The sequence below is a fragment of the Sorex araneus genome, chromosome 2, assembly GCF_027595985.1.
Source record: "Sorex araneus isolate mSorAra2 chromosome 2, mSorAra2.pri, whole genome shotgun sequence".
In the NCBI taxonomy this organism is placed as follows: Eukaryota; Metazoa; Chordata; class Mammalia; order Eulipotyphla; family Soricidae; genus Sorex; species Sorex araneus.
Window position 1 is genome coordinate 245,198,224 of NC_073303.1, and position 14,830 is coordinate 245,213,053.

A 14,830-nucleotide genomic window follows, 5' to 3' on the forward strand; every position below is an offset into this window, starting at 1 on the left:
CGCTCAGCATTTCCATTTTGCGCTCAGGAAAACCTCGGGTCCTGCGCTCTGTTCAGAAGGAGTTGAGAGAGAGAGAGAGGTTAGAGGAATTGGGGGATGCCCGGCTCCCACTGTTTCAGCGCCGTGAGGTCTCTGGTCCCGTGCCGGAATTAGTTCAGTGGGCAGTTTAGAGTCCAAGGGCGCTTCCTTGGGCTCTTCCATCGTGCTGGCTCCGCAGCAGGTTCCAAAAGGAGGCACACGTGGGGGAGGTGGGTTTAAGTATCTATCGCGGTGGGCGGGGGTCACTGCCCCCGCCCCCTGGGGCCTCCCGCAGGCGCGCGCATCCTCATTCAGCCCGCTCAGCATTTCCATTTTGCGCTCAGGAAAACCGCGGGTCCTGCGCTCTGTTCAGAAGGAGTTGAGAGAGAGAGAGAGGTTAGAGGAATTGGGGGGTGCCCGGCTCCCACTGTTTCAGCGCCGTGAGGTCTCTGGTCCCGTGCCGGAATTAGTTCAGTGGGCAGTTTAGAGTCCAAGGGCGCTTCCTTGGGCTCTTCCATCGTGCTGGCTCCGCAGCAGGTTCCAAAAGGAGGCACACGTGGGGGAGGTGGGTTTAAGTATCTATCGCGGTGGGCGGGGGTCACTGCCCCCGCCCCCTGGGGCCTCCCGCAGGCGCGCGCATCCTCATTCAGCCCGCTCAGCATTTCCATTTTGCGCTCAGGAAAACCGCGGGTCCTGCGCTCTGTTCAGAAGGAGTTGAGAGAGAGAGAGAGGTTAGAGGAATTGGGGGATGCCCGGCTCCCACTGTTTCAGCGCCGTGAGGTCTCTGGTCCCGTGCCGGAATTAGTTCAGTGGGCAGTTTAGAGTCCAAGGGCGCTTCCTTGGGCTCTTCCATCGTGCTGGCTCCGCAGCAGGTTCCAAAAGAACTTTTTATATTTTAATAGGGATGTCTGGATTTAAAGGAAGCTGTGTGTATTGTATCTTCATTTGACTCAGGGGAGAAGCTCCAGTTGATGCTATTTCAACTGTAGCAAATACATTCTTTTTTTTTTTTCCCCTGTACCATTTCTCCGCCCCCCCTAACTTTTTATTAGGACATTCATTACTTAACCCTAAGTTGGGCCAAGGGCTGTGGGTATGTCCTGTATGTGGGAACTAGGGCTTTCATCCCTGGCACCACAGGGCCGGTCCCCAGAGCAACAAGCTGGGCATAGCCACATCCAGCTCGCTGAGCAGTGCATGTGAGGCAGGCATTACGTTGAGCACAGGGATTGGAGCACAGGAGACAGGGACTTGGTCAAGGTCACTGGGGCGATCAGTCAGTGTCACGGCTAGGATCTGACACGGGGCTTTGAGCTGTGTGCAGTGAGGTCCCAGGTGCACGAGTTATGAGACTAAAAGGTGGTGGTGGTGGGGTAAAGGCTTTAAAGCTGCCGGTACGCCCCCCCCGAAGCACGCACGAAACTAGTTTGGGAAGCCTCCGGAGCAGCTGAAACCTAACTTGGGCTACAGAACGGGCCTCGGCGTGCACTTGCAAGCCCTGCGCGCAGGCGTCCTGGTGGCCCTGACCCGCCCGCGGGCCCGCCCACAGGCGGCCCGAGAAAGCGTTGGCTGTTTGTGGCACGGCGAGGCCGCCGTAGGCCGGCACGTCCCCCGGGCGCCCCGGCCCGCGGACGCCCGCGCGGACGGACAGACGGCGGGCAGGGATCCTCAGCGCTCCCACCCACCCCCTGCACCGCTGCCGGTGCTGCCGCGGACGGCGGCGACTGCCCCCACCCCCGAGAGCCGCGCAAATACATTCTTAACGCCTAAAATGAACACTGATAACTTGGTTTATGTTTGCATTTGAAATGGGTTTTAGCTGCTTTTTTTGGGGGGGGGTCACATTCAGCGATGCACAGGAATTACTCCTGGTTCATGCACTCAGGAATGACTCCTGTCAATGCTCAGGAGACCGTATGGGATGCTGGGAATCGAACCCGTGTCGGCCGCGTGCAAGGAAAACGCCCTACCCGCTGTACTAACACTCCAGCCACTGAAACGGGTTTGAAACATCGCCACACGCCTGGGTAACAGCTCAACCGGCTGGGGTGTGGGCCAGGCTGGCAAAAGACCCCAAGTTCCAATGCGGGCTCCCTTTATTCCTCCCTCCCCGCATCAGCACCGTTGAGTGTGACGTCAGCAGCACCAACCCTGGTGGCCCCCAACACTGAAGTTGAATACTGAAGTGCACCCCAAACCTTTGGACCCGTACCTCGGCGAGTTTTCACAATAGGGTGACACTACCAGGCACCGCCCCTGCTCCCCGTAAGGGATCAAAATACAATACAGAAAGGCTCGGGGTTGAAAATAGTTACTTGTTTTAAGCATTTTACTTTATATTGTTTATTCCAACAAAACTTTGAGAACGGCAAATAGAAGGAACAGAAAATAAATCAATAAGGACCAATTAGTGCACATCTGATTCTTTTAAAAAAATATTCATTTTTAAAAAATTTTATTTTACATTTCTAAAGTAGTTGACAATATTTAATTACACTTAATATTCGAACACCAATTCCACCACCATTAGACCTTCCTGCCACCATATTTTAGATGTTTTCATCCCCAACCCCAACCCAGCCCCAAAGCAGAACCAAAGTAGTGTAATTTCTATTGTTTGTTATGAATAAACCACTGAAAAGGCTCCAAAAAACTGTCTTTAGGGGAGTGTGTGTGAAGATTATTGAGAATGTTAGTTGCATACCAGAACTACTTCACTGATTGAGGGTTCTTTTGGTTCTTTTTGTTATTTTATAAAGTAGTTCACAATATTTGATTACATCTAATATTCAAACACTTATCTCACCACTATTGCACCTTCCCACCAACATATTTCGGATGTTTCCATCCTGAACCCCAACCCCTGCCCCAAACAGAGCACCGCCAGGGGTAATTCCTGAGTGCATAGCCAGGAGTGACCCCAGTGAATCGACGGGTGTGACCTAAAAAGTAAAAAAAATTAAAAAAAAGAATGAGGTTACAAGGAAACACAGAGGAATGGGAGCACTGTGATGGGAGTAACCCATTAAACCTGGGAAAAAATTGCCTCTTGTAAGTGCAGCTTTCTATAATGTGTTTCATTCAATTCAGCTCTTCATTTTTCTCAGCATGTACAATGAGCTGTGGACTTGGAGACGTGTCCATATACGACGTTATTTTCTCATGGGTCAGGATAAGAGTCAACACTTGGAAGCCTGCCTCAAGGGCTAGGGGAGGGCAGTTGGGACAGAGAAGGGACCATGATGGCAATAATGGTTGGAAGGATCGCTCTGCATGGGAGATGTGTGCTGAGAGTGGGCAAACAACCAAACATAATGGCCCCTCAGTATCTATATGGGAAATGATAATGCCCAAAAGGGCAGAGGAGGTGGGGAGAGGAAGAGAGAGGGGGACAGAGAGAGAGGAGGGAGAGTGAGACAGAGAGAGAGAGAGAGAGAGAGAGAGAGAGAGAGAGAGAGAGAGAGAGAGAGAGAGAGAGAGCCTGGCATAGAGGCAGGCTGAAGGGTCAGTGGCAGGAGAGATACTGGGGATATTGGTGGTGGGGAATATACATTGGAAGGGGAGTGGTTGGGTGTTGAAACATTGTATGACTGAAACTCAATCATGAAGGCTTTGTTAATATCTCATAATGATTCAATAATTAAAAAAATGTTATTTTCTTTCATTTTACATCACATTCTCCCCCTTTTTTTTTAATCCCTGGTCACACCTGCTGATGCTCAGGAATCACTCCTGGCCCTGTGCAAGGCAAGTGCCCTACCCATTGGGCTATCTCTCCAAACCCCCATCACTTAACCTTTGCAGAGGAATTTTTCTGTCCGGAGAACTTTGTGTCACAGATGGTGTGAGAGTTTTCAAGTCTCACACCATCTGTGACGGCAGTGGTTTGTGGAGAAGATTTCCTCATCTTTCCAAAGGTGCAGTTCAGGAAGGGGCCTCGAAGGTTTTTTAGCAGCAAGAAAGGACAGATCATTGGATAGCAGGAGGAGAAAAAAATAGTGATGTTTTCTAACTTTCGTATATCATGACGGTGTGCTACATAAATGGTAAGGCAGCAGTTGATACAGTAAAATAAAGTAAAGCAGATCACGTGGACCAGGATGATGTGGGTGGCCTTGATCTCTAGAGAGGACTGTGGGCAGAGGCTGTGCCTACGGATGTGCTGGACATTTTTGCGGTGGTTGAAGAGGAACTTTACCATGTGCCCGCTGGTCCAGATCATGAGGAGCACACACACCAGGTCTCTTAAAGACATTACTCCCTGGAATGCAGACACTCCATTCTTCTCAGTATCACGTGCTATACAGTAATTTTGGTCATAAAAGTCTTCAATTCCAGAAATATTGAATGGGGCCTTCATTAACAAGATGATCCGGATATAGATGAGCATGTTGAGTACCCAGAAAAAGAGGAAGGCAGAAGAAATGCATGTGTAGATGTTTGATTTGAACCACGCCCATTGAGTATGGTTGTTGGTGATCATGATGGCTTGGAACACACTGAGGAAAGATGTGGTACAGAGGGAAAGACCCCGACCCACTCGGTAAAAGAATACAATTGCCTTACAACCAGCATCGTTCAGAAAGTTTCTAATTCTGAAGAAAGACATTAATTCTGGAACCCCGGTGAATAAAATTATCATCATATTGGCAAAAGTTAAGTGGGTAAATATCCAATCTATTGGCTTATTTCTTTGCAGAAAGGTTTTGACATATAGCATAAGCAACAATGAGTTTCCAATAAAACCAACCATGAATTGGAAGCAAAATAATACTCCCCAAACCATATCTTGAAGAGTTACTGTGTCCATTGCTTTCTTGTTCGTTGGATGAGGACCTAGACAAAGTACAAATAACAGATTGGTTGGTGAACTTGAGAGAAGTGTCACGAAATGCTGGTGTGAATGTGACTTACCCATTACGTCAGTAGAATGAGTAAAAGCGCTGTCATTATTCAGAAAATGAAGAATTAATGTAAAAAAGAATTTTTAAAGAGTTATCAACATCATTTAGGAGGAATTATTGCTTCTATTTGTTTTGTGTTTTAGTCACAACCAAAATTACACATCGATTACTCCTGGCTCTGCACTCAGGGATCACTCCTGGTACGCGTGGAGGACCCTATGAGATGTAGGGGATCGAACCTGGGTCTGCCATGTGCAAGGCAGGCACCCTCCACACTGTACTATCTCTGACTCCTGTTGTTTCCATTTTTGTAAAGCTATTCCAGCTGGCTATTTCCAGAGAAGTAAAGTTAGTGTCTTTTTTGTCACACTCAGCAGTGCACAGGGGTTGCTCCTGCTCTGCACTCAGGAATTACTCCTGGCAGTGCTGGGGGACATGGGATGCTGGGAATTGAACCCGGGTCGGCTGCGTGTAAGGCAAACGACCTACCCACTGTGCTATCCCTCCAGCTCCTAAAGTTAGTATCTTGTTGAGTAATTTTTTAATCAATTATATATTTTATGTCATATCACAATCACGAAATCCCGTTAATCACCAATTTCTAGGGCGGGCTCAGTAACATCTCATTTCGTCCTTTCCCTGAGATCTTAGAAAGTCCATCTCGACTCAGCCCTCCTAATGATGTTGCACTGGGGGCTCTTCAGGGTCAGGGGAATGAGATCCAGCTTGTTACTGGATTTTGCATATGAATACACCATGGGAAGCTTGCAAGGCTGTCCCATGTGGGCAGGAAACTCTCAGAAGATTGCCAGTTTCTCCCAGAGGGAGAAGAAGGCTAAAGATATCACTTCTGGGAGCTTGCTTTTAAGTCTCTGGATGTTGGCCGTTGATGGGATTACACACACCTGGGTTCCTCTGCCGGTACCTTTCATGCATGAGGCCCGACCTCCAGCATGGCTGTAGCTAGGTTCCGGTGGTCTTCAGCCATCGGGAGCTCTGCTCGGGGTGGGGAGGGAAGCTGGAGCCCATCCCCTCCGAGGGGCCCGGGGAAGACAGCCAGGCGTGTGGGCAAGAGACTCTCTTTATTATATTATATCTTATAGGTTATATTATGTCATATATAATGATAGAATATATTTAAGTCATATGTAGCTTAGATTGGTTCTATTTAACTTGACAGCTTTCATGACTTTCCATAATATTTCCGAGATACTGATAATCGGGTCTTTTTACTTTTTTCCTTTGCTTTTTGGATCACACCCAGGAATGCTCAGGAATTATTTCTGGCTCTGTACTAAGGAGTTACCTCTCTTGGTTTTCAGGGCACCCTATGGGGTGCCAGGGATCAAACCCTGGTTGGCCACATGCCAGTTAAATGCCCTAGCCAATGAACATTCGCTCTGGCCTCATTCTAGTCTTTTAAATCATAATATTGGATCTCCATTTTACACAAAATCATTCTGGCCTCTCCCCAGATCCTGTCTCAGAGAATCACAGGACCATCAGATTCTGTAGAGTTCTCCTCTGAATCTTTTCTATCATTACCTCCAGTGTTCCAAAATGGTTTGATTTGAGAGCTCTGACCAGCGAGCTCGGTCACACAGAATGGAATACGCATCAGGAGTGTCCAAGCTTTAGGGTCACCCAAACAGATAGCACACAGAGCGGCCATTTATTCATACATATCGCTCCAGCATCCTGGTTCCCGTCATGTGAGCCGCTGTTGAAGCTGACAGACACGTTCAGCACTGTGAGTAGACACAGCACAATTAAGGGGTGCATGAAGACAGAGACCCGGATATTTCAAACGAATAATCAGCTGCACCCTTAAAGGATAGATTACGTGTCAATTTGCTATTCTATTCTGGCCTGGACATGTGTGTCTGCTTCCCTCTGGTCTAAACTTGTTTTCCCAGGGACTATCCCGATCTTGGGGTTCCTGTTAGGGGGTGAATTTCCCACCTCTCACTATTCCTTACCCAGGCGTCTTGCAGTGTCCATGAATTCATAGGTACTTTGGTTCAGTGAAGGTCTCAATATCTTTCCTGGACATTACCTTCATTTACTTCTCTACCATGAGTTAGAGCTTCTCAAGAACGCTTTCTTGGGGTAGAGCATTTGCCTTCCATGCAGCCAACCCAGGTTCTCAATCTCCCGCACCCCAAGTGGTGCCCCCAGCACTGCCAGGAGTGATTTTTGAGTGCAGAGCCAGGAGTAAGCCCTGAGCATTGTCGGGTGTGGCCCCTCAAAACAAGCCCCAGGGAGGCAATTCTGGGGCAAAACTCCGAGGATCCAATTTTCTCTTGTGCAGGGGCTGGACTTCAGGCTGGGGCAGGGTGAAGAGCCTGAAGTGGTTTACGTACCATGCAGCATAACATCTATGTATATATTATAATAGGTGGAAGATAGAGAGAAAGGATAGAAAGAAAGACCTGGGGCCCCTTCAACAATACGGGAAATCTTCAATAAAATCTAAAATTAAGTTAAAGAGTTCTTCATCCCCTACCATTATAACAAAAGGCTCAGCTGGATAGAATTGACTCTTCAGAAAGTTTAAATCTGATAGTGTTGTGTACTTCACATTCTTCTACTGGGATTTTGGTACAAGGAACTGATATTGTGGAATGGAGTTTTTTACGTAACAAGTCTAGTAAAACATTGGGAAATTCAGGATAGTTCATAATAAATAAATTCTAACAGAATTAAAAGTGATTTATATAAAATTAATAGGAGACTTGAGGTCCTTTACAGGGACCCAGTCTCTGGGAGTTGGATGCCAGGCCAGGTGGAAAGGTGGGGACGAAGTTTTGTTTTTATTTCAGCAAACAGAAACCACTTTTGGTGTCCTACAAAGAGACTAAAGCTTTTCAGTGAATAATGGATAGCAAGTGAAAAACTGCAGTATGGATTCCTTTTTTATGGATTTTTGCCGGTTTTGTAAAAACAGAAGTGCTTCTTTTCTTTTTGGATCCAATTCTATAAGCAGGAAACAGGCTAGTTGGACTGAGAAACAGGGGATCATCCCAATTGGCCAACAGGAAAATTTTTACCCTGGGGACTGCCCTTCCTTTCTCTGTCCATCAGTTTTTGTTTTCCTCTGGTTCTTAGAGGGTCAGAATCAGGATCAGGTATGTATGAATGCACATGCATGTGATTTTGTTGTTTTTCTGTATGTCTGTCTGTATTAAGTGTTTAAATATTGAAGTCAGATTGAAATCAGAAGTGGCAATCCTACTCCAAAAATTTTTTTAAAGTGTGAGTGTTTTTTGGAGCTTATTAAGAGTTGTAAAATTAGAGCATGAAACCAAGATAAAAACTATTAAAGATTGATATAAAAGGTTAATGATTTAAAATATCTAAAATATAAGAACTATTAAATGAGCTGTTAAAAGAGAATTGAAATAACTGTATATAAAATAGGTTCAAATAAGAAACTGGATGATGGGGGCCGGAGCAATAGCACAGTGGGTAGGGTGTTTGCCTTGCACGCGGCCGACCCGGGTTCGATCCCCGGCATCCCATATGGTCCCCCAAGCACTGCCAGGAGTGATTCCTGAGTGCAAAGCCAGGAGTAACCCCTGAGCATTGCTGGGTGTGACCCCCCCCAAAAAAAAAGAAACTGGATGATATTCCATGCACATTTTATTGGGACATCTATGAAGTTTGAGAAGGAGGAAATTTCTAATTTTACTTATGGATGCCAGTGATTCTTCTGAGAGAAGTATCTGATAACAGGAGTACTTCGACAGTTACTGATTGTGGAAAAACCTGGACCATGAAGTTCATCCAGAAATAGCATGAAAGTGTTGTTTTTGTTTAGAGACTAGTTGATCTTCGTTGACAAATGTCTCTGAACCAGGACTGGAACTGAAATATTGCTTAATGTGTATAAACTCTGTATTATAAAATGAAAAACAATTTCTGTAAAATAAGGTTAGATTTTCTTAAGATTTTCTTGAGGTATTACTGGAAAGATTTGTGAAAATGTTTGTATTGTTTACTACTGGTCATTTTAAACAAAAAAGGGGGAAATGTTGGTATACAACATCCCATAATCTCAGGCCTAGCTCTGCCTGGATGTAAACAGTTTATGTTTTTGTCACTGTAACTTTAAATGACAGTTACTGTTTCCGTTGGTTGATTTGCATATGCAAAAAAAACCCGTTTACATCCAGGCTTAGCTAGGCCTGAGATTATGGGATGTTGTATACCAACACAGCTGTTAGAAAAAATGGTGCTGTGCAATTTACTTATAAATGCATGGACATGGAGAATATCATGCAGAGTGAAATAAGTCAGAAGGAGACGGACAGAATTAGAACGCACTCATTTGTGGGATTAAAAAAAAACCATATAGTTTAAGTTTAACAACCATGGACAGTAGAAAGAAGGGCCAGGAGGATTGGTTCGTGATTGGAAGCCTGTCTCAGGGCTGGAGGAGAGGCAGTTGGTTTAGAGGAGGAGCCACTATTGACAATGCTGGTTGGAACAGATTTCTCTGGGTGGGAGATGTGTGCTGAGAGTGGGTAAAGGGCCAAACATGACAGACTCTCAGTATCTGTATTGCAAGCTACAATGCCCATAAAGAGAGAGAAAGATAGAGAGATAGAGAGAGAGAGAGGCAGAGACAGAGACAGACAGAGTCTGACAGATAAGCAGACAGACAGAGATAGGCAGAGACATAGAGATACAGAGACAGAGACAGAGAGAGAAAGATGAAAAGTGCCTGCCATAGAGGCAGGCGCAAGGGGACCCGTAGCAGGAGGGATACTGGGCACATTGGTGGTGGGAAATGTACACTGGTTGAGGAATGGGTGTTGGAACATTGTATGACTGTAACTCCCTCAAGGAAACTTGTTACTATATTTCACAGTGATTCAATTAACACACACACACAAAGAAATTTGTTGTGTGTGTGTCTCTCTCTTCTTCCTGCCCCTTAAATACTGCACCCAAGGATTGGAGTGCTCCCTTTGATCACGAGCCTACTTCCAGTCGATTCTCAGTCATTCATTTTGAAACACTTGTCATCCACCTACAACCTCTGTCGAGTTCCCTGTAGAAAAGTTAATTGAGCCCAAATCACTGTCTTCCCTCCATAGATGCTAATCGCAGTGGCAGTGCCTAACCCAACCCTGCTCCATTTGGTGGTGCGATGCTGAGGAAAGCCATTTTCAGTCCCCATCCCCTCACCCTCTCACATTTATTAGTTCTCACATCTCACTCAGGTCCTGGCCATTGTCACATATTCTTATTCTACTTATTTTATAGAAATTTGTGATTAGGGTTGAAGCCATAGTACAGCAGCTAGACATTTGCTTTGCACGTGGCCACCTGGGCTTGAATGGCTGGCATTCCATATAGTTCCCTGGGCACTACCGGGAGTAAATCCTGACTGCAGGGCCAGGAGTAATCCCTGAGTATCACCAGGGGTGGAAAATAAAGAAAAAAAAGAGTTTATTTTATACTGATTGCTAATGACAATTTTGTTCTATTTTCTACCCCTGGTGATACTCAGCAAAAGTTTCACAATATTTCTCATGAGTGAAACAAGCAAAAGGATTATTTTAAGAATTGGTTTCACGGGGCTGGAGCAATAGCATAGCCAGTAGGGCGTTTGCCTTGCACGCGGCCGACCTGGGTTTGATTCCCAGCATCCCATATGGTCCTCTGAGCACCGCAAGGAATGATTCCTGAGTGCAGAGCCAGGATTAACCCCTGTGCATCGCTGGATGTGACCCAAAAAGCAAAAAAAAAAAAAAAAAAAAACCTGGTTTCAGTCATCATTTATTATTTAAAGAAGTACAAAACTATGCATGTAAATTATTAACAACGTTTTCAAAATAGTATAAGGAAAGGCCTGGAGGGACTGGAGCGATAGCACAGTGGGTAGGGTGTTTGCCTTGCATGTGGCTGACCCAGGTTCGATTTCCAGCATCCCATATAGTCCCCTGAGCACCATCAGGGGTGGTTCCTGAGTGCAGAGCCAGGAGTGACCCCTGTGCATCGTCAGGTGTGACCCAAAAAGCAAAAAATAAATAAATAAGTAGAAGACCTAGAGCAATAGCACAGCAGGGAGGACACTTGCCTTGACAACGGCTGTCTTGGGTTCGATCCCTTGGTACCACATATCCTCTGAGCCCCAGCTGCAGTGATTCCCGACACAGAGCAAGGAGTAAGCCTTGAGCACAGCCGGTGTGACCTAAAAGCAATAAGGAACACAAGGCAAACAGCATAAGACCATTAGGGAATTCACAAACATGGTAGAATATCATCACTTTAGAAACATATTAACAGAATTGACTTAGCATTATGGCAGAGCCTGTAATACCCTTGGCATATTCGATATGCCAAAAACAGTAACAATAATGGGCCTCACTTCGTGTTCCTGGAGCCAGCAGACGCCACTGGGCTACACTAGAACGAGACAGAGACAAATGGACAGAGACAAACTGGCGCCCAATTGAGCAAATCATGAACAACAGGATGACAATGCTACAGTGCAGTGCAGACTTAACATTTGGCAAAATAAGTCAGATTACCAAAGGACAAGTGAGACAGGCAGCTCTCTCCTTGAAAAATCTCATTCATGGGGCTGGAGTGAGAGTACAGCCGGGAGGGTGTTTACCTTGCATTCGTCTGACCCGTTGGATCCCGGCACTTCGTAGGTCCCCAAGCACCCCCTAGAGTAATTCCTGAGTGCAGAGCCAAGATTCAGCCAATCCCCTGAACATTGCCAGGTGTGACCCAAAAAGCAAGTCCAACCAACCAAGCAATCATCTCACATGGGACTAGAGTGATAACACAGCGTCCCATGAGGGCGCTTGGCTGGCACGCAGCTGATACGGTTTGATCCTTGGTATCCCTTACGTCCCAAACCCCACCTGGAGTAATTCCTGAGTTCAAAGTCAGGAGTAAGCCCTGAGTACCACCGGGTGTGGCTCCAAACAGAAACCAAAAAATCTTGTAGTATGCAAATGATAAATAAAGGGAGAACGATTTTTTTTTCTTTTTTGGGTCACACCTGGCGATGCACAGGGGTTACTCCTGGCTCTGCACTCAGGAATGACTCTTGGCAGTGCTCAGGGGACCCTAAGGGATGCAGGGAATGGAACCAGGGTCGGCCTCCTGCAAGGCAAACACCCCACCCGCTGTGCTATTGCTCCAGCCCCTAATTGATTCAAGGTTATTCTAACAAATCTATAAGGTGCCAAACTTATCACTTTAGATCATAAGTATGAACAGATCGCTCCACCGCCCAGGGCCCAGTGACAAAAGCGGACAACAAGGCCACGGCGGGGCCGCACGCGTGGGGCGCCCGAAGCTCGCGCCGGCAGGGCCGCCCCCGCCCAGGCCCCAGAGCCAGGGCCCAGCCGCTCCGCACGCGCCGCCAACGAGGGACGGGCCCAAGGCCGAGCCTGAGCCGGGGCCCTCGCCCCGCCCGCGCCGATCTCAGGCCCGGAGCCGGCGCGCGACATCCACTGTGAGTTCTGCCCTGAGTTCTTCGAGCACCGCAGGGGCCTGTCGGGCCGCGCACGCTCGCCCCTGCGCCAGATGGGCGTCACCGAGTGTCTGTCGCTGCCTCGCCCACCGACACCCTGCGGGAGACCCTCAGACAGAAGCCCCAGCCGCGCCTCGTCAAGAAGGAGCCGCGGGCCGGGGACCTGCCCCTGCGCTGGTGCAGGACGGGCCTCCCCGGGTGGCCGGGCCGTGCAGGGTGCCCTGCCGCTGGTGCCCACGGCGGGCCGGCCGGGCACCCCGGGCGCTGGGCGGGGCCGCACCCCCCGCGGGCTCATCCTGGCGCCCCTCAGCCGTGCCAAGGCGGCAGCCGGCGGCTCCCGAGGCTCCGTGGCCCCCAAGCGGCCCCTGCGGAAGGACCCCCGCCCGCCCCCTGAGGTGACGGCCAAGACCCGCGCCAGACCGAGCTGCCCTTCACGGCCAAGGCCGCCCCCTCGCCCACCGGCGCCTGCTGCGAGCTGCGCGGCCTCGACTCTGAGACCCGCAAGACGCTGGCGGCCTCGCGCGGGCGGCGCCCCTGAGGCAGTTTGGGGTGACCGAGCGGTGCGGGAATGAGGCCCCCATGGAGACGCTGAGCGAGGGGACCAAGCGGCGGCCCCCAAAGGTGGGCGCCCATCGCAGCTCCATCCGGGGCGGCCGTCCCTGCACCAGGAAGCTCCGCGGTGCCGGCCACAGGCGTGAGGGTGACGAGCGGCCGCCGCTGGGGTGGCCCCGGTGGCCTGGCTGTGGGGGGCGCAGCGCCTGTGGGAGCCGGGGCTGGAGCTGGGCGCGCGGCTGGTGGCAGCGAGCGGCCTCTGGCCTCGGCCCTCCAGGCACGGGGAAGGCCGAGGAGCACCAGCGGCCGAGCAGCAACGAGTGTGAGCGCCGGCAAGCGCGCCCGGCCAGCGCCTCTGGGGCCCGGGCGGGGAGGACGCTGGCGGTCTGCGACAGAAGCGAGAGGAGGTCGGCAGCCCCCGCCCCGGGTCCGGCCGGCCCCCTCCCCGGGGCCACGACCCCCTCAGACGTCACTCGTCAAGTCTGCGGGCAACGTCTGTCCCCTCAGGGCCGGGTTCTGCGAGGCGCAGTTCCGGGGGCCGCTGTCCACCCAGGAGGAGGGGGCGCGGCACTTGCTGCGGCGCATCCTGGACAGGAGCTTCTCCAGAGTGGACGCCCCTCCCGGAGAGCCCCCCGCCCCGCAGGCACAGACGGCCGTGGCCGAGGCGCCCTGACGCGCGCAGTCCACACCCTCCTGCACCCTCTCCTCCCTCTTTCCTTTCCGTTTCCAAAGGAGCAAGCCAGAGCCTCCAACCGTCCCCAGGGGGCCGGGCACACTGCAGCCGGGACACCCGCCCCCAGCAGAGCACTTGGGGCCTGGGGTGGGGGTTCCTGGCTCGTGGGGGGCAGCCAGTTTGGGCTGCGCTTGCCTTCGATGGCCATTCCCAGTGCCTCCAAAGACCCCCTGTCCTGGCTCACTCCTGTCCCCATGGACCCACTCATTCGCGACACCTGCATGCACGCACCTCGTGAGATCTGGGATCTGCCGAGCCCCCCAGTTCCCGAGTCGAGCGACCAAATCCCGCCAAGCTGCTTGCTCAGGGGAGGCCGGGAGCCCCTACTGAGCAGGAGGCCACGGAAACCCTTGCTTGCCTCGCCCCCCAGTGGCTTCCCCAGCAGGAAGAGCTCAGAGCTGACAGCTGCCCCCTGCCAGGTCAAGTGCCCCAGCCTTGGGGCTTGGGCGGGAGGGGTTGTGGTGGGCTCCCCCACGCCCGCCCTCCCCACTTTTTTCTGTTGCTTTCTTTCTATGTATAGCTCATCACTTTTTTTAAAACGCGTTTTGTGTAGAGAAAAAAAAAAAGTATGAACATATAAACTATCGGAAGTTCACCTTATTCCATTATATCTTCATCATATGATAAAGAAATAAAGAGGATAAATATTGAAAATTAACAATTGTTAGATTTCTTGATTCACTATTAATGAATGATCTACACTGGTTAATATTGAAACCTCCAAAAATATTGTGATAACACAATTCACAAAATAGTCGCAAAGTTAAAGGATTTTCAACATTATTTCTCCGATAAAATACTCTAATTGAAAAAAGTAATTTCACTTGATGATTGAAATTCTTCCTCAAATTTTTTTAAACTCATAGAAAGATGTTTTGGTAAGGCAGAAAAAAAAACTTTGAGTCCATAAATCATTGATGAATCAGAACATATGGTATTGTAGTAGACAATTCTCACCAATTAAAACCTCTAAAATTTATTACAATAAACCTCAAACAACCTTAAAATTAATTAATTAAGCTGAATTAGATAAGGTAGTCCTAATACTCTTTGTTGGTTTTCTTTTCTTTTCTTTTTTTTTTTTTGCCACACTTGGCAGTGCTCAGGGCTTACTCCTGGCTC

General features: G+C 49.2%; 1 pseudogene; it reads left to right on the forward strand.

The window, feature by feature from the left end:
* Window positions 1-4,483: 4,483 nt before the first annotated feature.
* On the forward strand, window positions 4,484-14,198 carry LOC129401825 (protein Wiz-like; annotated as a pseudogene).
* Window positions 14,199-14,830: the final 632 nt, after the last annotated feature.